At 46.5% G+C, this 26303-nt stretch overlaps 1 protein-coding gene across 1 annotated transcript in view; it reads left to right on the top strand.

Annotated features, from left to right (window-relative positions):
* LOC123120257 (DNA topoisomerase 2-like) overlaps positions 1–26303 on the top strand; it is a 99124-nt gene that overhangs the window by 70495 nt on the left and 2326 nt on the right. The window lies entirely within an intron of this gene.

The following is a 26303-nucleotide window of genomic DNA, read 5'->3' as shown; positions in this document are numbered from 1 at the left end:
TCCGTACAATGCTTCAAAGGGTGCCATTTGTAAGCTGGCTTGGTAACTGTTGTTGTAAGCAAACTCGGCATATGGCAAACTTTCTTCCCAACTGGATCCATAGGTGAGCACACAGGCTCTCAGCATGTCCTCTAGGATTTGGTTCACGCGTTCTGTTTGTCCATCCGTCTGAGGGTGGTACGCTGTACTGAATGCTAGTTGAGTGCCCAGGGCTTGTTGTAAGTGATCCCAGAATTTAGAGACAAATTGAGTGCCTCGGTCGGATATTATAGTCTTTGGGACTCCATGCAGACAAACTATACGGGAGAGATAAAGCTTGGCAAGCCTTTGAGTGGAGTAGGTCGTCTTCACGGGAATGAAATGTGCTACCTTGGTGAGCCTATCTGTGATGACCCATATGGCATCATTTCCGCGTTGAGATCGAGGTAGTCCGACGATGAAGTCCATTCCAATTTCATCCCATTTCCACTCAGGTATCCGGTTTGGCTGTAGCAGTCCTGCTGGCTTTTGATGCTCGGCTTTTATGCGCTGACATGAATCGCAACAAGCAATGAATGCGGCTATATCCCTTTTCATACCGTGCCACCAAAATCTTTCCTGAATGTCTTTGTACATTTTGGTTCCTCCAGGGTGGATCGAGTATGGAGCGGTGTGGCTTTCGGTTAGGATTTGTTGCTTGAATTCCTCAATGTTTGGTACGCAAAGTCTGTCCCCGTACCATAATATTCCTTCATTGTCTGTGACGAACTCTGAAGCCTTGCCTAGGCTCATTTTTCTCTTTATACCTTCGATGCTGGGATGTCCCTGCTGAGCCTTCTTAATTTGTTCCATTAGGGTGGGATGTATCTCCAGATTTGATACGGTGCCCTCAGAGACTAACACCATGTTGAGTCTAGCGAACTCCTGCTGAAACTCAGGTCTCAAGTTCTGTGGACTGTCGTTGCCCGGGCTGGGGTTCCGACTAAGAGCATCTGCCACTACATTGGCCTTCCCTGGATGATAGTGAATACCGACATCATAGTCCTTGACCAATTCCAACCAGCGTCGCTGCCGTAAATTTAGCTCTGGTTGTGTGAAAATATATTTGAGGCTCTTATGGTCCGTATATATTTCGCAACGGTTTCCCAACAGAAAGTGCCTCCATTCTTTGAGTGCATGGATGATGGCTGCTAGCTCCAAGTCATGAGTAGGATAATTTTCCTCATGCTTCCGTAGTTGCCTGGAAGCATACGCGACAACTTTGCCATCTTGCATCAGTACGCATCCGAGGCCCTTCCGGGATGCGTCACAATACACTTCGAAACTCTTGTGTATGTCTGGCACGGTCAAAACTGGTGTTGTTGTTAGTTTCTTCTTGAGTTCCTGGATGCTTTTCTCGCATGCTTCCGTCCATACAAACTTCTTGTCTTTCTTGAGCAACTGGGTCATTGGTTTTGCCACAGTGGAGAATCCTTCAATAAATCTTATGTAATATCCGGCCATTCCCAGGAAACTCCGTACATCGGTCACGTTGGCTGGTGGTTTCCAGTCAAGTATGGCCTTGACCTTTTCTGGGTCTACGGCCACGCCTTCTTGGGTTAATATATGGCCTATAAAACCAACTTGTCTTAGCCAAAATTCACACTTGCTAAATTTGGCGTACAATTGATGTTTCCTTAATTCTCCCAAAACAATTCTGAGATGTTCGGCATGTTCTTCTGGTGTCCTTGAGTATACCAGAATATCATCAATGAACACCACTACAAATTTGTCCATGAATTTCATAAACACTTTGTTCATGAGGTGGAAAAAATATGCGGGGGCGTTCGTCAGTCCAAAAGGCATCACTGTGAACTCATATAATCCGTATCTGGAGGTGAATGTTGTCTTAGGGATATCTTCTGTCCGTACTTTCAATTGATGATATCCCGATCTTAAATCAATTTTTGAGAACACCTTGGCTTGTGCGAGCTGGTCAAACAAATCATTTATCCGTGGCATCGGATATTTGTTTTTGATGGTGACCATATTGAGAGCTCGATAGTCTATACACAGTCTCAGTGTCCCAACCTTTTTCTTGGCGAATAATACTGGCGAACCCAAGGTGAGGAGCTGGCTCGAATAAATCCTTTGTCCAGTAATTCCTTTATTTGCTTCTTCAATTCTACCAACTCTGAGGGTGCCATTCTATAAGGTTTCTTATAGATGGGAGTGGTGCCAGGTGCTAGTTCAATGCTGAACTCTATCTCTCGGTCTGGTGGCATGCCTGGTAGTTCTTCAGGGAATACGTCGGGAAATTCGCACACCACTGGAACTTTTCTCAATTCTGAAATGTCCACTTTGTTCAGCTTTGGTTGCCGTGACCGTGGTCTCTCTTGAGCTGTAACCTTTATTGTCTTGCCGTGATGATGAGTGAGAATCACAGTCCGATTGAAACAATCAATAAATCCCTTGTTGGTGGTCAACCAGTCCATCCCTAGGATGACATCCAGTCCTTTATTTTCCAACACGATGAGATTAGCCTGAAACTTTAGTCCTTCGAACTCAATGATCACTCCTTGGCAGTAACTCTGAGCGATCTGCTTATTTCCGGGGGACTTGATGATCATAGATTTTTCCAAGGGAAGTATCGGAAAACCATGTTGCAAAACAAAACTCTTCGAAATGAACGAGTGAGAAGCTCCAGAATCAAACAAAACCGTGGCAGGTACTGTGTTGACAGGGAACGTACCGAGTACGATGTCTGGGGCATTCTGGGCTTCTTCCCTGGTCACATGGTTCAGGTGACCCTTCCTGTGATTGTTGTTGGGATTGAAATTGTTGCGCTTGGGGGCTGGATTGTTCCCACCATTGTTCGACTTGGGGGCCGAGTTCCTTGGTTTTGGGCACTGTTTGGCATAGTGCCCTTCTTCACCACAAGCATAGCAAGTGACCCTTGGACGGTACGTGAAGTCCTTGTCCCTGGAATGAAACTGTCTGGTTGGCCCTAGATCAGTAGTCGTGGATTTTCTCACTTCAACCCTCTGAACATCAGTCTTGCTTCGGTTGTTGCGAGCAAGGGTCGTCTTGTCCCTCTTTCGCTTACGAATATCTTCCAGACTGCGGCGCTCATTCTCCAAGGTAATGGCCTTGTCAACCAGAGTTTTAAAATCCGGGAAAGTGTGTACGACCAGTTGGCATCTTAATGCTGGCGCCAGGCCGTCCAGAAATTTTTCCATCCTTTTGTTCTCAGTCATATGTTCATCGTAGGCATAACGAGATAGCTGGGTAAACTGACCGTTGTATTCTGTCACTGACATGCCTCTTTGCTTGAGGTCATCAAATTCTCTTTTCTTGATTTTTATGATGCTCCTGGGGATGTGTGCCCCACGAAAGCCTTCCTTAAACTCTTCCCAGGTGATGTTGTGTTCACTGGGATGCATGTGTAGGAAGTTTTCCCACCATGCTGCAGCTGCTCCAGTGAGGTAGTGAGGTGCATAGAGCACCTTCTCCTGATCAGAACATTGAGCAATAATCAACTTTCTTTCAATGTCACGAAGCCAATCATCGGCTTCAAGCGGCCTATCAGTGTGAGCAAACGTTGGAGGGCGTGTCTTCTGCAGTTCAGACAACTTGGAGTGTGGTTGGTATGGCTCACGGCAATTTCCCATATTGATGACGTGATTCATCATCTCTTGGTGCTGTTGCTGGCTTTGTTCGAAGAGGCGGCATACTTGAGATAAGGCTGCCTCACTGTCCTGTTGACTAGACTGTCCCTGAGTGAAATTGTTGTTGGTGTGTGTTCCATAAACTTCTTCGGTTGGATTTGGCATGGAACGAGTCCACGGACGAGACATTTTCCACTCTGGGGTATTATGTTGCAAAAATCATGAGAAGAACTGTGTGGCACAAGGAAAATCTTGCAAAGACAAATTTTTTAAAAGACCTCAAGATTTTCCAAGAAAATATTTGACTGCGCACGGAGAAGGACTGCTTAGCACATATCTTACACGCGATACGCAAACATACGGTACATCACTCAGGATGTGCGTACACATTCCTGACATGTTATTTAGACTAGCACACTCCTCCGGAATGTAGCGCACACAACTACTACAAACTTAAGTACATAAAACATAACATACATGCAGACACATCGCGCGGCTACTAGGCGCACTCAGTCGGAGATGGTGAAGATGTCCTTCCCCTTGCCGAGGGTAAGACCCAGCGGTGCAGGAGACTCAACCTCCACCTCCTCCCTAGTAGGCTCCAGGCGCGTAGCACTGCGCTGAGGTGATGGCGCGGGAGCGACAGGCGGCAGTGCGGGTGCGGTAGGCGGTGCAGCTCTGACTGGAGTAGGAGCGATGACTCGGTCGAACTCCTCAGTGGTAGGCAGACGGCGAGCAGTGGCCAAAATGGCCGGTGAATAAGATGCCGAGGACGAGACGAATGTCAGTGGCGGTGCCATGTGGAGGAGCTCCTTCCTGCTGGCAGGACCGCCCCGAACTAAGTCCATGCGGGCAGCCACAAGATCGTCCACGAGGTTGTCGAAAGATTCCTCCAGAGCTTTGAGGTATTCGACAAGCATCTCGATAGCTTCATCCCGCTCTCCCCTATGGCAGGCGAATGCATAGTGACAAGTATATGGCACATGGCATGGGAGGTAGCGGTAGCGAGGAGTCTTCATCATAGGAAGGATATCCCGAAGGCGAGCTATCGCCTCACGGGCGGCCATCTGCATGGCATGCCTCTCCGTAGGCATGGCCCTTCCCACAAAACGGAAGTGGCGTGACGCAGAACGTCCTCCCTTGAATTGCACCACGGCTTAGTGCATAGACACGTCGTCGCTGAGCTTGTGCTGGTAAAGCGTGAACTCCGGACGCGTCGCTGGCCCAATCGCGAGCTTGGTGATGGAGACGAGGAGTTTGACAAACCCCTCGGGCACGTTAGTGAACACCCATCGCTGGCCCAAGGCAGAAATTATTTTTGATAAGAATTAAATGGAAGAAATTTTTTGGGGAGGTTCAACTTGCTGGATTTGAAGCATATCATGATCCAAAGATGGGGAAAGGCTTATGGGGGGGGGGATTTCCACTTATGTCATGGCAAGAAGAGATTTTGAAAAGGGGGAGAAGATCACTCCAAATGCCATAGGGCTATTTAAAAGATTTTTCAAAAGAAATTTCCCAAGTGAAAAGCATTTGGTTTTAAGTCCACATAAGAAGGAAAAACTTCCAAGACCAAAAATCAAGTCTTGGGTGAATCCAAACAAAACACTTGTCATAAAGAAAATTTTGAGAGGGAGAGTTCTTCAGAAAATTTTAAATAACATCCCTCAAATCAAATAAAGGTTTGAAAAAAAGCCAAATAAAATTTTGGGTGTCACAGCCACATGATCTCGAATGAAGTGATGACGAATCTCGATATGTTTGGTTCGGCTATGTTGCACTGGATTGTCGGCGATCTTGATTGCACTTTCATTGTCACAAAATAGAGGCACTTTGTCACATTTGACACCATAATCCATCAAAGTTTGCCTCATCCATAATAATTGTGCACAACAACTTCCTGCGGCAATGTACTCGGCCTCGGCGGTTGAAAGGGACACACAATTCTGCTTCTTTGAAGACCAACTTACCAATGACCTCCCTAGGAATTGACATGACCCGGAAGTGGACTTTGTTGGGAATCGTAGCATAATTTTAAAATTTTCCTACGCTCACCAAGATGCATCTATGGAGTCTACTAGCAACGAGGGGAAAGGAGTGCATCTACATACCCTTGTAGATCGCGAGCGGAAGCGTTCCAATGAACGTGGATGACGGAGTCGTACTCGCCGTGATCCAAATCACCGATGACCGAGTGCCGAACGGACGGCACCTCCGCGTTCAACACACGTACGGTGCAGCGACGTCTCCTCCTTCTTGATCCAGCAAGGGGGAAGGAGAGGTTGATGGAGATCAAACAACACGACGGCGTGGTGGTGGATGTAGTGGGTCTCCGGCAGGGCTTCGCCGAGCTTCTGCGAGAGAGAGAGAGGTGTTGCAGGGGAGGAGGGAGGCGCCCAAGGCTGTAGGTTGCTGCCCTCCCTCCTCCCCACTATTTATAGGACCCCTGGGGGGGCGCCAGCCCTTGGGAGATCAGATCTCCAAGGGGGGCGGCGGCCAAGTGGGGAGGAAGGGGTGCCTTGCCCCCCAAGGCAAGGGGGAAGCTCCCCCCTAGGGTTCCCAACCCTTGGCGCATGGGGGGAGGCCCAAGGGGGGCGCCCCAGCCCACTAAGGGCTGGTTCCCTTCCACTTTCAGCCCACGGGGCCCTCCGGGATAGGTGGCCCCACCCGGTGGACCCCCGGGACCCTTCCGGTGGTCCCGGTACAATACCGGTAACCCCCGAAACTTTCCCGGTGGCCGAAACTTGACTTCCTATATATAATTCTTCACCTTCGGACCATTCCGGAACCTCTCGTGACATCCGGGATCTCATCCGGGACTCCGAACAACTTTCGGGTTTCCGCATACATATATCTCTACAACCCTAGCGTCACCGGACCTTAAGTGTGTAGACCCTACGGGTTCGGGAGACATGCAGACATGACCGAGACGCCTCTCCGGTCAATAACCAACAGTGGGATCTGGATACCCATGTTGGCTCCCACATGTTCCACGATGATCTCATCGGATGAACCACGTTGTCGAGGATTCAATCAATCCGTATGCAATTCCCTTTGTCAAACGGTATGTTACTTGCCCGAGATTCGATCGTCGGTATCCCAATACCTTGTTCAATCTCGTTACCGGCAAGTCTCTTTACTCGTACCGCAATGCATGATCCCGTGACTAACGCCTTAGTCACATTGAGCTCATTATGATGATGCATTACCGAGTGGGCCCAGAGATACCTCTCCGTCACACGGAGTGACAAATCCCAGTCTCGATCCGTGCCAACCCAACAGACACTTTCGGAGATACCCGTAATGCACCTTTATAGTCACCCAGTTACGTTGTGACGTTTGGCACACCCAAAGCACTCCTACGGTATCCGGGAGTTGCACGATCTCATGGTCTAAGGAAAAGATACTTGACATTGGAAAAAGCTCTAGCAAACAAAACTACACGATCTTTTATGCTATGCTTAGGATTGGGTCTTGTCCATCACATCATTCTCCTAATGATGTGATCCCGTTATCAATGACATCCAATGTCCATAGTCAGGAAACCATGACTATCTGTTGATCAACGACTTAGTCAACTAGAGGCTTACTAGGGACACGTTGTGTTCTATGTATTCACACATGTATTACGATTTCCGGACAATACAATTATAGCATGAATAATAGACAATTACCATGAACAAAGAAATATAATAATAACCATTTAATATTGCCTCTAGGGCATATTTCCAACAGTCTCCCACTTGCACTAGAGTCAATAATCTAGTTCACATCACCATGTGATTAACACTCATTGGTCACATCACCATGTGACCAACATCTAAAGAGTTTACTAGAGTCAACAATCTAGTTCACATCACTATGTGATTATCACTCAATGTGTTCTGGTTTGATCATGTTATGCTTGTGAGAGAGGTTATTAGTCAACGGGTCTGAACCTTTCAGAACCGTGTGCTTTACGAATATCTATGTCATCTTGTGGATGCTACCACGCGCTATTTGGAGCCATTTCAAATAATTGCTCTACTATACGAATCCGGTTTACTACTCAGAGTCATCCGGATTAGTGTCAAAGTTCGCATCGACGTAACCCTTTACGACGAACTCCTTTCCACCTCCATAATCGAGAAAATTCCTTAATCCACTAGGTGCTAAGGATAAGTTCGACCGCTGTCACGAGATCCTTTCCCGGATCACCATTGTACCCTCTTGACCAACTCATGGCAAGGCACACTACATGTGCGGTACATAGCATAGCATACTATAGAGCCTATGTCTAAAGCATAGGGGACGACCTTCGTCCTTTCTCTATCTTCCGCTGTGGTCAGGTCTTGAGTCTCACTCAATACTCACACCTTGTAACACAGCCAAGAACTCCTTCTTTGCTGATCTATTTTGAACTCTTTCAAAATCATGTCAAGGTGTGCTGTCTTTTGAAAGTATCATCAGGCGTCTTGATCTATCTCTATGGATCTTGATGCCCAATATGTAAGCAACTTTATCCAGGTCTTCCTTTGAAAACTCCTTTCAAACAACCCTTTATGCTTTCCAGAAATTTTACATCATTTCGGATCAACAATATGTCATTCACACATACTCATCAGAAATGTTGTAGCGCTCCCACTCACTTTATTGTAAATACAAGTTTCTAACAAACTTTGTATAAACCCAAAAACTTTGATTACCCCATCAAAGCGTGTATTCTGACTCCGAGATGCTTGCTCTAATCCATGGAAGGATCGCTGGAGCTAGCATACCTTTTAGCATCCTTAGGATCGACAAAACCTTTCTGATTGTATCACATACAACCTTTCCTCACGAAAAACTGGTAAGGAAACTTGTTTTGACATCCATCTGCCAGATTTCATAAATGTAGCTAATGCTAACATGATTCCGACGGACCTAAGCATCGCTACGGATGCGAAAAAACTCATTGTACTCAACTCCTTGAACTTGTGAAAATACTCTTTGCCACAAGTCGAGCTTCATAGACGGTAACATTACTGTCCATGTCCGTCTTCTTCTTAAAGATCCATTTATCTCAATGGCTTGCCGATCATCGGGCAAGTTCACCAAAGTCCATGCTTTGTTCTGATACATGGATTCTATCTCGGATTTCATGGCCTCGAGCCATTCGTCGGAATATGGGCCCACCATCGCTTCTCCATAGCTCGTAGGTTCATTGTTGTCTAGCAACATGACTTCCAAGACAGGATCACGCATTACTCTGAAGTAGTGCGCATCCTCGTCGTCCTACGAGGTTTGGTAGTGACTTGATCCAAAGTTTCATGATCACTATCATAAGCTTCCACTTCAATTGGTGTAGGTGCCACAGGAACAACTTCATGTGCCCTGCTACACACTAGTTGAAGCGACGGTTCAATAACCTTATCAAGTCTCCACCATCCTCCCACTCAATTCTTTCGAGAGAAACTTTTCCTCGAGAAAGGACTCGTTTCTAGAAGCAATTACTTTTGCTTCCAGATCTGAAATAGGAGGTATACCCAACTGTTTTTGGGTATTCTATGAAGATGCATTTATCCGCTTTGGGTTCGAGCTTATCAGCCTGAAACTTTTTCACATAAGCATCGCAGCCCCAAACTTTTAAGAAACGACAACTTAGGTTTCTATAAACGGTGTCGTCTCAACGGAATTGCGTGGTGCCCCCTTTAAAGTGAATGCGGTTGTCTCTAATGCCTAACCCATAAACGATAGTGGTAATTTGATAAGAAACATCATGGTATGCACCATATCCAATAGGTTGCAGTTATGATGTTCGGACACACCATCACACTATGGTGTTCCAGGCGGTATTAATTGTGAAACACTTTCCACAATGTCTCAATTGTGTGCCAAACTCGTATCTCAGATACTCATCTCTATGATCATATCACAGACATTTTATCCTCTTGTCACGACGATCTTCAACTTCACTCTGAAATTACTTGAACCTTTCAATAATTCAGACTAGTGTTTCATCAAGTAAATACACTCAGCATCTACTCAAATCATCTGTGAAGTAAGAACATAACGATATCCACTGCATGCCTCAGCACTCATTGGACTGCGTACATCAAAATGTATTACTTCCAATAAGTTGCTCTCTTGTTCCATCTCACTGAAAACGAGGACTTTCTTCATTTTGCCCATGTGGTATGATTTGCATGTCTCAAGTGATTCAAAATCAAGCGAGTCCAAACGATCCATCTGCATGGAGTTTCTTCATGCATATATACCAATAGACATGGTTCGCATGTCTCAATCTTTTCAAAAACGAGTGAGTCCAAAGATCCACCTACATGGATCTTCTTCATGCGTTCTACACCAATATGACTCAAGTGGCAGTGCCACAAGTATGTGGTACTATCATTACTATCTTATATCTTTTGGCATGAACATGTGTATCACTACGATCGAGATTCATTTTAGGTGCAAGACCATTGAAGGTATTATTCAAATAAACAGAGTAACCATTATTCTCCTTAAATGAATAACCGTTTTGCGGTAAACATAATCCAATCATGTTCAACGCAAACACCAAATCTCGATGGTAGAGGGAGCATGCGATGCTTGATCACATCAACCTTGGAAACACTTCCAACACATATCGTCATCTCACCTTTAGCTAGTCTCCATTTATTCCGCAGCTTTTATTTCGAGTTACTAACACTTAGCAACCGAACCGGTATCTAATACCCTGGTGCTGCTAGGAGTACTAGTAAAGTACACATTCATATAACATATATCCAATATACTTCTGTCGACCTTGCCTGCCTTCTCATCTACCAAGTATCTAGGGTAGTACTGCTTCAGTGACCGTTACTCTCATTACAGAAGCACTTAGTCTCGGGTTTGGGTTCAACCTTGGGATTCTTCACTAGAGCAGCAAATGACTTGCTGTTTCATGAAGTATCCCTTTTGCCCTTGCCCTTCTTAAACTAGTGGTTTCACTAACCATCAATAATTGATGCTCCTTCTTGATTTCTACTCTCGCGGTGTCAAACATCGCGAATAGCTCAAGGATCATCATAACTATCCTTGATATGTTATAGTTCATCACGAAGCTCTACTAGCTTGGTGGCAGTGACTATGGAGAACTATCACTATCTCATCTGGGAGATTAACTCCCACTCGATTCAAGCGATTGTGGCACTCAGACAATCTGAGCACACGCTCAACGATTGAGCTTTTCTCCCTTAGTTTGCAGGCTTAAGAAACTTGTCAGAGGTCTCATACCTCTTGACGTGGGCACTAGTCTGAAATCCCAATTTCAGTCTTCGGAACATCTCACATGTTCTGCGACGTTTCAAAACGTCTTTGGTGCCACAATTCTAAACCGCACTGAACTATCACGTAGTCATCAAAACGTGTATGTCAGATGTTTCGTAACATCTACAGACGACGCTGAGGTTCAGCACACCGAGCGGTGCATTAAGGACATAAGCCTTCTGTGCAGCAATGAGGACAATCCTCAGTTTACGGACACAGTCCGCATAATTGCTACTACCAACTTTCAACTAAATTTTTCTCTAGGAACATATCTTAACCAGTAGAACTAAAGCGCAAGCTATGACATAATTTGCAAATACCCTTTTGACTATGTTCATGATAATGAAGTTCATCTGATTATGAACTCCCACTCAGATAGACATCCCTCTAGTCATCTAAGTGAAACATGATCCGAGTTTAACTAGGCCGTGTCCGATCATCACGTGAGACGGACTAGTCAAGATCGGTGAACATCTCCATGTTGATCGTATCTTCTATACGACTCATGCTCGACCTTTCGGTCCTCCGTGTTCCGAGGCCATGTTTGTACATGCTAGGCTCGTCAAGTCAACCTAAGTGTATTGCGTGTGTTCCGAGGCCATGTCTGTACATGCTAGGCTCGTCAACACCCGTTGTATTCGAACGTTAGAATCTATCACACCCGATCATCACGTGGTGCTTCGAAACAACGAACCTTCGCAACGGTGCACAGTTAGGGTGAACACTTTCTTGAAATTATTATAAGGGATCATCTTACTTACTACCGTCGTTCTAAGCAAATAAGATGCAAAAACATGATAAACATCACATGCAATCAAATAGTGACATGATATGGCCAATATCATCATGCTCCTTTGATCTCCATCTTCGGGGCACCATGATCATCTTCGTCATCGGCATGACACCATGATCTCCATCATCATGATCTCCATCATTCTGTCTTCATGAAGTCGTCACGCCAACGATTACTTCTACTTCTATGGCTAACGCGTTTAGCAACAGAGTAAAGTAATTTACATGGTGTTATTCAATGACACGCAGGTCATGCAAAATAATAAACACAACTCCTATGGCTCCTGCCGGTTGTCATACTCATCGACATGCAAGTCGTGATTCCTATTACAAGAATATGATCAATCTCATACATCATATATATCATTCATCACATCTTCTGGCCATATCACATCACATAGCACTTGCTGCAAAAACAAGTTAGACGTCCTCTAATTGTTGTTGCAAGTTTTTACGTGGTTTGTAGGTTTCTAGCAAGAACGTTTCTTACCTACGTATGACCACAACGTGATTTGCCAATTTCTATTTACCCTTCATAAGGACCCTTTTCATCGAATCCGTTCCGACTAAAGTAGGAGAGACAGACACCCGCTAGCCACCTTATGCAACTTGTGCATGTCAGTCGGTGGAACCTGTCTCACGTAAGTGTACGTGTAAGGTCGGTCCGGGCCGCTTCATCCTACAATGCCGCCGAAACAAGAAAAGACTAGTAGCGGCAAGAAGAATTGGCAAACTCAACGCCCACAACTGCTTTGTGTTCTACTCGTGCATAGTAACTACGCATAGACCTGGCTCATGATGCCACTGTTGGGAATCGTAGCATAATTTTAAAATTTTCCTACGCTCACCAAGATGCATCTATGGAGTCTACTAGCAACGAGGGGAAAGGAGTGCATCTACATACCCTTGTAGATCGCGAGCGGAAGCGTTCCAATGAATGTGGATGACGGAGTCGTACTCGCCGTGATCCAAATCACCGATGACCGAGTGCCGAACGGACGGCACCTCCGCGTTCAACACACGTACGGTGCAGCGACGTCTCCTCCTTCTTGATCCAGCAAGGGGGAAGGAGAGGTTGATGGAGATCCAACAGCACGACGGCGTGGTGGTGGATGTAGCGGGTCTCCGGCAGGGCTTCGCCGAGCTTCTGCGAGAGAGAGAGAGGTGTTGCAGGGGAGGAGGGAGGCACCCAAGGCTGTAGGTTGCTGCCCTCCCTCCTCCCCACTATTTATAGGACCCCTGGGGGGGCGCCAGCCCTTGGGAGATCAGATCTCCAAGGGGGGCGGCGGCCAAGTGGGGGGGAGGGGTGCCTTGCCCCCCAAGGCAAGGGGGAAGCTCCCCCCTAGGGTTCCCAACCCTAGGCGCATGGGGGAGGCCCAAGGGGGGCGCCCCAGCCCACTAAGGGCTGGTTCCCTTCCACTTTCAGCCCACGGGGCCCTCCGGGATAGGTGGCCCCACCCGGTGGACCCCCGGGACCCTTCCGGTGGTCCCGGTACAATACCGGTAACCCCCGAAACTTTCCCGGTGGCCGAAACTTGACTTCCTATATATAATTCTTCACCTCCGGACCATTCCGGAACCTCTCGTGACGTCCGGGATCTCATCCTGGACTCCGAACAACTTTCGGGTTTCCGCATACATATATCTCTACAACCCTAGCGTCACCGGACCTTAAGTGTGTAGACCCTACGGGTTCGGGAGACATGCAGACATGACCGAGACGCCTCTCCGGTCAATAACCAACAGCAGGATCTGGATACCCATGTTGGCTCCCACATGTTCCACGATGATCTCATCGGATGAACCACGGTGTCGAGGATTCAATCAATCCGTATGCAATTCCCTTTGTCAAACGGTATGTTACTTGCCCGAGATTCGATCGTCGGTATCCCAATACGTTGTTCAATCTCGTTACCGGCAAGTCTCTTTACTCGTACCGCAATGCATGATCCCGTGACTAATGCCTTAGTCACATTGAGCTCATTATGATGATGCATTACCGAGTGGGCCCAGAGATACCTCTCCGTCACACGGAGTGACAAATCCCAGTCTCGATCCGTGCCAACCTAACAGACACTTTCAGAGATACCCGTAATGCACCTTTATAGTCACCCAGTTACGTTGTGACGTTTGGCACACCCAAAGCACTCCTACGGTATCCGGGAGTTGCACGATCTCATGGTCTAAGGAAAAGATACTTGACATTGGAAAAAGCTCTAGCAAACGAAACTACACGATCTTTTATGCTATGCTTAGGATTGGGTCTTGTCCATCACATCATTCTCCTAATGATGTGATCCCATGTCCATAGTCAGGAAACCATGACTATCTGTTGATCAACGAGCTAGTCAACTAGAGGCTTACTAGGGACACGTTGTGGTCTATGTATTCACACATGTATTACGATTTCCGGACAATACAATTATAGCATGAATAATAGACAATTACCATGAACAAAGAAATATAATAATAACCATTTATTATTGCCTCTAGGGCATATTTCCAACAGACTTGCGGTCTACCTTGTCTCCGGCCCAATCCGAATCCGAATATCCTAATAACTTGAAAGTTGCTCCTTTGGGGTACCAAAGGCCCAAGTTTGGGGTATGAACCAAATATCGAAGGATTCTTTTCACTGCCGAAAAATGGCTCTCCTTGGGAGCGGATTGAAATCTTGCACACATACACACACTCAACATAATATCCGGCCTAGATGCACAAAGGTAAAGCAAAGAACCGATCATAGAGCGATATACCTTTTGATCCACATCTTTACCATTGGGATCAAGATTAAGTTGGCCATTTGTGGACATGGGCGTCTTCATGGTCTTGACATCTTGCATTTTGAACCTCTTGAGCATGTCTTGAATATAAAGTGCTTGGTTGATGAAGGTTCCTCCTCTCAATTGCTTCACTTGAAATCCGAGGAAAAACTTCAACTCTCCCATCATGCTCATAGCAAATTCCTTGGTCATAAGATTCTCAAACTCACCGTTAATAGCATGGTTAGTGGAACCAAAAATAATATCATCAACATATATTTGGCACACAAACAATTCTCCTTTTACCCTCTTCGTGAAGAGAGTGGAATCTATTAACCCGATCTGGAACCCCTTCTCGCTTAAGGACGCCGTAAGGTGATCATACCAAGCACGAGGTGGTTGTTTAAGTCCATAGAGCGCCTTATGGAGTTCATAAACATGAGAGGGGTGATCGGGGTCTTCGAAACCGGGAGGTTGTTTGACATACACCAACTCCTTAAGAGGACCATTAAGAAATGCACTCTTCACATCCATTTGATACAATTTGAAATCATGATGTGAAGCATATGCAAGCAAGATACGAATGGACTCAAGACGGGCAACGGGGGCAAAGGTTTCACCGAAGTCTAAACCTTCAACTTGGGTGAACCCTTGTGCCACTAACCTTGCCTTGTTTCTAGTGACTTGTCCATGCTCATCTTGTTTGTTCTTAAAGATCCACTTTGTTCCAATGACATTATGATGTTCTTTGGGTCTCTTCACAAGAGTCCATACTTTGTTGCGGGTGAAGTTGTTGAGTTCTTCATGCATGGCATTTACCCAATTCGGGTCGTCAAGTGCATCTTCAACCTTAAGGGGCTCAACACAAGAGACAAACGAGTGATGTTCACAAAAGTTTGCCAAACGTCTACGAGTAGTTACCCCTTTGTTGATGCTACCATAAATGTTGTCGGTGAGATGTTGAAGATGCTTTAACTTGGCGGCCGCGTTTTGCACTTTGAGGGCAAGCTCTTCTTCACTTGGTTTTGAACTTGTGGAAGAAGCTTGGCCTTGAGAATGCTTTAGCCTTGGAGACACCCTTCTCTTCACAACCTCTAGTTCTTGATCACTTGGATGTGATGATGTGGAAGACACTTGAGGTTGGGATTGATCTTGATCTTGATCAAGAGCTTGACCTTGGGCCTCACAGATTGGTTCTTCGCCATTTGGTTGGGCTTGCCCTTGATCTTGCTCGGGAACATGAGGGACTTGATCTTGTTCTTGGATAGGTTCATGATTTTCCATAGCATCTTGACCTTGTGGTGGCGGTGATGACTTCCCTTGTGGAGAATCCACAAGAGGGGCTCTTACTCCTTCTTCTTCTACTTGGACTTGGGGTGTTTCTTGTGGACGAATGTGGCCTATCCCCATAGTCCTTATAGCTTGTGAAGGAGCCTCATCACCTACAACACTAGGAACAATTTGCTCCGCACGGGAACCATTATCTTCATCAAACTCCACATTTACCGTTTCCTCAATACATCCGGTGGATTTGTTGAGAACACGGTAAGCATGCGAGTTTGATGCATATCCAACAAATATGCCCTCATAAGTTTTAGGCGCAAACTTAGCTAAACGGGATTTCTTATTTAGAATGAAACACTTACAACCGAATACTCGAAAGTATTTGACGTTAGGCTTTCTCCCGATTAGGAGTTCGTAGGGAGTCTTGTTCTTGAGCTTACGAAGATAAAGCCGGTTTGTAGCATGGCACGCGGTGTTGATGGCTTCGGCGCAAAGCTTGTATGGAGACTTGTACTCGTCAAGCATGGTCCTTGCCATCTCAATGAGAGTCCGGTTCTTCCTTTCCGCAACACCATTTTGTTCGGGAGTGTATGGCGCGGCATATTGATGCTTGATCCCCTCATCGCTCAAGAACTCGTTCATAGTGTAATTTTTGAACTCGGTGTCGTTGTCACTTCGAATTGCCTTGATCTCACAATTATGTTGACGTTGAGCTTCTTTGGCAAAGTTGATGAAGGTGTCTTGAGTTTCATCTTTAGTCTTGAGAAAGAACACCCATGTATATCTTGTATAGTCATCGACAATGACAAGGCAATACCTCCTCCCTCCCAAACTATCATAAGATGGAGGCCCAAAGAGATCCAAGTGAATGAGCTCGAGAGGCCTCAAAGTGGTAATGATAGTCGACACCTTATGAGCTTTTTCATGAAGTTTTTCGGCAATGCAAGCACTACAAGGACGATCTTTGGCAAAAGACACATTGGTTAGTCCAAGGATGTGCTCCCCCTTTCAGAGAGCTTGTAAATTTCTCATGCCAACGTGTGCTAGCCGACGGTGCCAAAGCCACCCCACGTCGGCCTTGGCCATTAGACATGTTGCAAGATAAGTTTTCTCATTTGAGAAATCAACCACGTAAAGGTTGTCTTCAACATGCCCAACAAAGACCACTTTGAGATTGCTTCCCTTAAAGACGGTCACATGAAATTCACCGAAATGAGAATCATAACCGGCACGTGCCAATTGAATCGTAGAAAGTAAATTGTAGTGAAGGGATTGAACAAGCATGACATTCTTAAGTGATGCATCACTAGAGATTACCACCTTGCCCAAACCCAATACCTTGCCCTTGCTATTGTCACCAAAAGAGATGTTTGAAGTGGCCTTGAGCGAATCAATGAACTCCACAAGCATCTCCCTCTCTCCGGTCATATGATTGGTGCAACCACTATCGATCACCCATTGTGTTCCACCGGAGGTATAGTCCTACAAGAATCAAGCTTTGATTTTAGGTCCCCATTTTGCAATGGGTCCTAGAGAGTTAGCAACAAGGGTCTTAGGAACCCAAATAGTCCAAGCATAATCATCATAGTTAGTGCCAACAAATTTAGCAAAGGTATGACCATCATCTCCTCTCATGAGGACATAAGATGGGTTGTTCTTGCCGGCAAACTCTTTGGGAATGGCCTTGTCCCTAATAACCTTGCCATCCCCGACATTCCCTTTTTCCTTCTCCTTCTCCTTGTGTCCTTCATGAACAAATGCTATCTTTTGTTGGGGAGGAGAAGTAGGACCGATCTTCTTCTTGTGGCTCTTCTTCTTGGTCTTCTTCTTCTTAGAAGAGGGGTCAAACCCAATTCCCTCCTTGGCAACACACTCCTTTTGGTTGCTCAGGAGGTCATTGAGGTTTTTCTCCCCTTGAATGCACGACACAAGCCCTTTCTCAATTTGGGCTTTTAACTTCTTATTCTCCTCTTGGAGAGAGGTGCAATCATGAGCAAAGTTAGCCGTACAAGATTCATCATTTAAATCAATATGAGGGACGGAAGTAAGAGCCTTAATGGTTGTAGCTTTAAGTTGAGCATAAGACTCGGTGAGGGCAATGAGGTCACCTTTGACAACCTTGGAACTAGTCACAAGGAGCTCATGTTCCTCAACAAGTCTCGTGTGATCAACTAGAAGCTTTTCAACCCTTACTTTAAGGGCATCGTTGTTCTCAAGAGCAAGTTGCAACGCATCATCGGTTTTGACGAAGTCAATTTTATGAGAAGACAAAGCTTCCTCAAGTGATGCTCTCATGACACTCTCTTCATGTAGCTCGTGCTCAAGGAGTTCGACTCTCTCTTTTTCCTCTATGAGGAGGTTTTCAACGTTCTCAATAAAATCATCGCGTTCGGCGAGTGATTTAAGGAGATCGCTAAAACGAGCACGAGCTTCACCATGAAGAGTTTTCATGAAAGCCATCAAGGATTCCTCATCATTATCCACACCATCATCACACTCATCCTCCACTATCTCACATGAAACATTGGGAGTGTGGATGAAGGGTTTTTGAGATTTGGACTTTGTTTTTACCTCTTTGGCCATGAGGCAATGATGAGTGAACGGCTTGTCCTCGTTGGGAGAGTCGAAGAGGCCGGTGGTGGAGGAGGAGGTAGTGGCATGCATGGCAATGGCGGCTGTGCCCACATGATCATCATCTTCATCTCCGGACATGTACTCCTCATGAACAAGAGCCTTGTCATCTTTCCTCTTGGAAAACTTGGTGAACTTCTTCTTCTTGAGCACAAGCTTCTCGGACTTGTCTTCACGTCTCTCATAAGGACAATCGTGCACAAAATGTCTTGGGCTATCACAATTGTAGCATTTTCTTCGTCCAAACGATCTTCCTTGCAGATTCTTCCCTTTGTTTGCCATGGTCCCGGAATATTTCTTGACCAAGAGAGCCAAGTCTTCCGCAAAGTCATTTGCCGGGCATGAGGTGTCAACATCTTCCTCACAAGTCTCTTCAACAACTTCTTCATCCCTTGAGGGTTGGGCAACTACTTTCTTGGCCTTCAATGCAAGATTTGAGTTCTTGGTGGCTTGAGCTATGGCAAAGGTCTTCTTGGACTTGGTCTCCAAAAGAACATGAGTTGAGAAAGTGGATACAACTTGTGCCGCGGTCAACTTTTGATAGTCCGGGCGTTGATGTATCATCATCACCATGGTATGTTCCGTGAGAACCATAGCATCAATGAACTTGTCCTTAATGAAATCATCATTTGCCCAAGTGCACCCAAAGGTTCTCAAATTGAGCACAAGAGACTTCAACCTTCGATATACCTCTTCCGCGGACTCACCCTCATTTCTCACAAATAGGTTGACTTCTTGCTTGAGCAAAGCCAACCGAGATCTTCGAATTGCTTCATCACCTTCGAGGGCCTCCTCAAGGCAATCCCAAATTTCCTTGGCGGTCTTGAGTAGAGCAATGGAGTCACTATAGTCATCGGTCACCGCGGTGCGCAACATGTGGTGGGCGGTAGCATTGAGTTGATCATCAACTGCTTCTCTTGGAGTGAGATTCATGGGATCCTTGGGGTTGAAACCGTTGACCACAATCCACCATAGTTGTGTAGATGCACTGCGAATATGAGACTCCATATCTAGCTTCCACTTAGCAAACACGTTAGCTTTCAAAGGGGGCGGAGGCCCCACTGGATTAATGCGAGGGTGCTGCAAGGGTTGTGGTGAGTAAAAGGGTTCCACGGCATTGTACTTGGGAACTTGAGTGCGAGCCGGGGATGCAAGAGGTTCTCTCGAATCATCCGCATCATGAACCGCATTTGGATAAAATGAGTTTGAGGCGGATGTCGAGGGCTTTAAGCGAGCATCAATTTCCTCCTTGACCGAGGAGCAAACTTCTTTCAACATAGAAGTTTTGAGGTCCGCAAACATTGAAAGAATATCGGCCGCGGTCAACGGGGCACCCGGGTTAATGGGGGCGACGGGAGCAACGGCCGAGCAACAAGTGCGTCGGCCGCGGCGGGGGGTAGGTTTTGACCATCCTCCGCAAGTGGTGCGTCACCTCCCTCATTCCCTAGATCGACCATATCCTCTAAGGTTGTAAAACCTTATATTAGAGCACGAGGCTCTGATACCAATTGAAAGGATCGATACGGTCGACTAGAGGGGGGTGAATAGGAGACTACAAATTTTACTCTTTCTTGTCAATTTTAAGGCTTAGCGGATAAAAAGGGTTCACTAGATATGCAACTAGGTGAACACAACCTATATGACAAGCAAGCTCTAAGCTAAATATGCTAGGCAACAAACTAATTAGCAAGCCAACAAGCATACAAGGCTAAGTAAAGTGCGGGAAAGGATTAACCACAAGTGAGACGAGGACGCGGATTTTATCCCGAAGTTCACTCTTCCTTGGGGAAGAGCTACTCTCCGTTTGGAGCGGTGCCGGAGCCAAAGCTTGCGGAACGCCACCGAAGGCTCACCGTAATCTCCTTCGAGTCACCCCCAACGGATGAGCCTCGAATCACTCGGGGTTGGTCTTGAAGGCGACCACCACACCTTTACAAACTTCTCCGGAGCACACCACAAGCAAGGAAGCTTCCGGAGGAACCTCTAACCGCCTAGGAGCCCAAGCTCCAAGAGTAACAAGTCATGGTGGATGAATGTTGCGGGGAATGCGATTTGGTTTGGTCAAAGTGTAGATCGGGTCTTGCTCTCCCAATCCCCAAAGTTTCAACAAGATTGGGTGGAGGGATTGAGAGTAGTGAGCAAAATGGGGTGTAGCAATGGAGGAGCTCAACAAGACATTAGGGTTGGGGATGGAGGAGGAAGAAGGGGGCTTTTATAGGGTTCTTGGCCGGGAGGGGATTTCTGCCCGTTGGACCCCGTGCGCACGGGCCAAGTCAGCCCCGTGCGCACGGGGTGTCCAGTGAGTTTCGAGGTACCCCGTGCGCACGGGCCAAGTCAGCCCCGTGCGCACGGGGTGTCCAGAAATATTCTGACTACCCCGTGCGCACGGGGGTCAGAGACCCCGTGCACACGGGGTGTCCAGAAGATTTCTGATGAAACATCACAGGACACCACGGCAAAGCACACAACAAGTGGAATATCTGAGGAGGTGTAGGAGGGCTGGTGTATCTGTCTTGGAGGCATTCCCACACGACACTAATTCCACGAAGACCCCTCTTGATAGTGCGGTTTTACCTACGACTCAAATCGAACCAAAACGAAAAACCTTCGAGTCGCCGGTAACCACGCCTTTGATCTTTTTGGACTGGGGGGTCGCACATCTCCATCAATGGACACCTTGGAACCAAAGTCCTGAGATAACTTTAGCAACCAACATTAGTTCCACTAACCACATTGTCATCACACCAAAATATAATCTAAGTGATACTTGCACTTTCACCTAGCCTAGCAGGCGTTCCAGTCCAATCCGGCGCGCGCCGCTCCATCGCTGACGTCAAGAAGAGCTTCGGCTGATACCACGACGTCGAGTGCCCATAACTGTTCCCGCGTAGCTGGTTAGTGCGTATAGACCAAATGGCCAGACTCAGATCAAATACCAAGATCTCATTAAGCGTGTTAAGTATCCGCGAACGCCGACCAGGGCCAGGCCCACCTCTCTCCTAGGTGGTCTCAACCTGCTCTGTCGCTCCGCCATAAAGTAACAGTCGGGGGCCGTCAGGAACCCAGGCCCACCTCTACCGGGATGGAGCCACCTGTCCTTTCAGCCCCCTCATCAGAATCACTTGCGGGTACTCAACGAGCCGACCCGACTTTAGTCACCACATGTGTCATGTATATAAAGTATATAGTATATACCCGTGATCACCTCCCGAAGTGATCACGGCCCAGTAGTATAGCATGGCAGACGGACAAGAGTGTAGGGCCACTGATGGAACACTAGCATCCTATACTAAGCAGTAGGATAGCAGGTAAGGGTAACAACTGTAGCAACAATGACAGGCTATGCAACAGAATAGGATTAACCGAAAGCAGTAACATGCTACACTACTCTAATGCAAGCAGTATAGAGAAGAATAGGCGATATCTGGTGATCAAGGGGGGCTTGCCTGGTTGCTCTGGCAAGAAGGGTTCGTCGTCGATGTAGTCGAGCCCAGGGGTATCGGCATCGGTCTCAGGGTCTACCGGAAAGAAGTATCGAAGGGGAACACAATAAATAACAGAGCAATCGAAGCATCACAAAGCATAACAAGACAAACGCGGTGCTAGATGTGCCCTAACGCGGTAGTAGGTGATATCGGCAAAGGGGGGAAACATCCGGGAAAGTATTACCGGTGTTTCGCGTTTTCGGACAGATGAACCGGAGGGGGAAAGTTGTGTGTTCGCTATGCTAGGGATGTGTGGCGGACAAACGAGCTGCGTATCTGGATTCGTCTCGTCGTTCTGAGCAACTTTCATTTATAAAGTTTTCCCATCCGAGGTACGGTTTATTTTCTATGATTTATCAAAGTTTTAAATCATTTTCTAAATTGTTTTAATTTGAAAATTAAATGTTAAATTGCTATGGGTACACAGAAATGTACCTAGGGTGTTGCATATCAGGCTGGTAGGTGGGGTCATTGACTGAGTTGACCCAGTCAAAAGTTGACTGGTCAAAAGGTGAATAGTGTTGTGGGTCCCACTTGTCATTTTCTCTAGCTTAATTAGATTAGTCATTTTCTTTAATTAACAGTGGGGCCCTATGTCATAGTGTAGTAACTAACCTAGCTAGTACTACTAATTAGTCCCTAATCTAATTGCACGGCCGGCCAGTGATGGTTGTGCACACCCACACACATAGCATAGCCACGGCCATGTCCATTAGCAGCAGCAAGAAACGCTCGGCAGCAGCTAAAGCGGCAGGAACTAAGCAGCTAAGCAATATAGCAGCAGCGGCAGTACAGCAGCGCAGCCAGCAGCAGCAGCTACGCGGCCAACAGAGCAGCGGTAGGCAGCACAGTAGCAGTAGCAAGCAGCGGCAGGGGTAGGCGTGCACGGGGAACACGGCCGACTGGCAGGGGCTCGCGGGAGCGCAGCCACGGGCGTGTGCGGGCGCGGCGAGCGCGCGACCACGGCGGAACGACGACGGCCATAGGCATGCGAGAGCACGAGGCAGAGGCGCTCGAGGCTCGCCGAGCTCGACACGGTCAAGCTAGCGGCCAAGGCGAACAACGGGGTCGGCTACAGGTGGGATAGCAACTACGGGGTGGAATCGAATAGGAAATAGGGGGCTTTTTCTGTGGCGCTCACCCTAAGGTCGTGCGGACGGCTCGTGGACGCTGGGGTGGACGAACGGCAGCGGATCGAAGGAGATTGCCGACGGGCAGAGGAAGAAGACGATGATGCGCTCGTTGATGGGGATCCCAACTCGACCTGGTCAGCATATGCGATGTAGCAGACGGTGCCGGTTCTTCTGGACAAGGTCCTTGGGCCCGAGGTCGACGGTGGGCGCGTGAATCGACGACGGCCATGGCGACGAGGTGCTCGGGTGTGCGCAGGGGAGAAGAAAAGTGAGCGGGGAAGGAGGGAATGGCGCTAGGGTTTGATCCAGGGGACGAGGGCGTCTGGGGGCTCTTGTAGTCGTCGGGGAGGCGAGGATGGCCGCCACGGCGACATGCCCCGACCACAGCCGGGGGATCTCTGCCACGATCCCCCCCCCCCCCCCCCCCCCTATGAACAGGAGGAAGGGGACGGTGGCTAGTTGGGCCGGCCGGTGGCCTGGATGCCCAGTTGGGCCGAACGCCCGGGGGGGCCTTTTGTCTTTTGTTTTAGTTTTGATTTTTCTTTTGTTTATTGTCTTTTACTGTTTTCTGTTTATATTCTAATAAACTTAGTTTTATAAAATACCACAGTAGCACCTAAAATAGTGTTTCAAAACATACCACTGCCACAAATAATTTGGCACATTAATTAATTAGTTTGTATTCATTTACTATCCTAAAAGCATTTAAATAATTGATTTAGCCCCTGTTTTACTCATTTTAGAGTATTTTAATATTTTATAAAGGTGTGGTTTCTCCGCCATAATTACCTATGCATTATTTGGCACAACCCGAACATTTAATTTTAATTTTTTAAAAACTTTTATCGTTTGGCTTGTTTTTGAATTTGGATTTTGAATCGGTTTTTTGAACTAACGCGAGATTAGCAACTCCAACAGAGGTGACGTGGCATGATTAGCATAGGTTATTGTAGCTTAATTATCCGGGCGTCACAATCGACCACCTCTTGGGCACCGACGTCATGCCTGCTCCTCCTGCCTAATCTCAAATGTCCTTGTCGCAGTCATGGGGTCTCCTCGAAGTGTCAGAATTAATGCCTCATCATCTAACCCAATTTTTTTGAAGATCGAGCAGGGTATAAGATTTACTACGGCATCATCATGAACGAGCATCCTAGCAACCGGCGATCCATTAATATGATCTTTGAGGTACAATGGCTCTAGTTTTGTTTCACCGGTTCTTTTGACTTCTCGAAGATGGCGTTCTTAGGGCCAAAATCCACCTGAGCTACCTCCCGTTCTTCTCTAGTATGAAATTCGACAGGTAAGTAATACACCATATTAACTTCTCTAGTACGAAATTCGACAGGTAAGTAATACACCATATTGATATCCATACCTTCTCACCGTCTAGATTCATAATTCAACCCCTTTTTAGCATACGGAAAACATTTCTCAAAGCACACACTGAATGTTTTTATATATGATGAACAATTTTGGTATAAACATTGAATAATTTTTAACGCACGCTGATTTTTTTAATATAAACTATACTTTTATAGAACATATACTGATTTTCTTTGAAAATATATTCTATTTTTAATAGGTTAGAAAAATGTCTATCTTCTAGAAAACAATAGCTGGTTTTCGGTGAAAAACGGACTAAAAACACGAAGTGGAAAAATATAAGAAACTGCGTCGTGGGCAAGGTGGGTCGGTCCATTCGCGTAGGCTTCCAAAAATAAAAAGTTGACGCAGAAGACCACTCAAAAAAAAAAAAGTTGACGCACACGAGCATTTCTCAACAACAACAACAACAAAAAAACGAGCGTCAACGAGGAGCTCTCTCCCCTGTTCCAGCTTCCAGGTACTGAACGGTCGTCTGACCCACGTTCCACATTTGGACCCGCGGGACCAGAAATCGGGACGATTGGTTACCATCGCGACGAAATCGTGATTGATATGCATCCGAGTCCGACCTAACCGTGCGCCATTTTGAACGTGGCCTGCTAGCGTAAATCACGCGACTGCTCGTTCAAGAGGACTGGGAACGCGCACCGCTCTCGATCCTGCATTCTGAAATACTCACAAGCGCCGCCAGCCGCCGCCACGGACGCCTCCTTCAATGGTGGACGGCCTTAAGCCAGGGCAGAGGAAGGTTTTGTTCTGCTCCTTCAAGAAGAATCTGGTTAAAGAAACCAAGGTCTGTTGTGTGCCAAAGGAGTTCTTGAATTTGTGCCAAGGAGTTCTTGAATTTGTATCCTAAATTCGTCGCCTCTTATTGATTACATACAGGTGGCAGATTTTATTAGTTATGTGTCAAAACACTCGGCATACACCCACGGTGAGCAGAGTCTGGCATGCGTGATCATACGAATGGCTCAAGATTTTGTTGGCGCCAATAACATTAACCTTTTGGAGCCCCGCGGGCAGTATGGTACCAGGAATTCGGTGGGTTAGTTTTGTATAAATGCAGAGTACCTTATCACCCTGTTTGTAATTAGTTAATCACTTCTGATGCTTCTCTGCGTGTTGCAATCGTTCATTTCAGGGGGGCGAAGATGCTGCTGAAGCCTTGTTCATCTACACCAGATTACAACCTATCGCCCGTTTAATTTTTCCGAAGGACGACGATGCTCTGCTCAACTACTTGACTGAAGCTGGAAAGTCAATTGAACCCAGTTGGTAATAATATCTATTCTAACACTCATCATGCAAGATTTCGAATGGATTGGTTTTGCGGTCCTGTAATATGCCACCTTTTCTTCAGGTATATGCCAATCATTCCCATGGTTTTGGTCAATGGGAGTGGCATTGGCACTGGATCGAGCAGCTATGTCCCAAACTACAATCCAAGGGACATTATCGCTAATCTGAAAAGGTTGCTAAATGAAGAGGCTGTCGTACCAATGGAACCTTGGTACAAGGGTTTCAAGGTCAGTGGAATGCTTTTACTAGCATAGTTCGGTTACATTGACAGTTTGGTTCCTTAATTTACCAATTGCTTTTTGATGCATTTTTTCTGTTCATAACAAGGGCTCTGTGAAGAAGACAAGGTCAAAGGCAGCGGGTGCCACATATACCATCAGTGGTGTTATAGAGAAGGTTGATGACACCAAGCTTAGAATTACTGAGCTTCCCATCCGCTGCTGGACTAACGATTACAAAGAGTTTCTTGAATCCATACATGTTTGGAAAGAACCAACGTTTCTAGAGGTATAGTTAATTACACAAATAGTCCCTTCCCTCGGGTTTCAGATGTTTTGATTTTCTTCAATTGCAACCAATTTACAGGAATGCCAATCACGATGCGATCATGCAAGTGTGGAGTTTGAGGTTATC

The sequence above is a fragment of the Triticum aestivum genome, chromosome 5D (assembly GCF_018294505.1).
Source record: "Triticum aestivum cultivar Chinese Spring chromosome 5D, IWGSC CS RefSeq v2.1, whole genome shotgun sequence".
Classification (NCBI taxonomy): Eukaryota; Viridiplantae; Streptophyta; class Magnoliopsida; order Poales; family Poaceae; genus Triticum; species Triticum aestivum.
The sequence above is the reverse complement of the archived record's forward strand: the minus strand, read 5'-3'. Positions and strand labels throughout refer to the sequence as shown.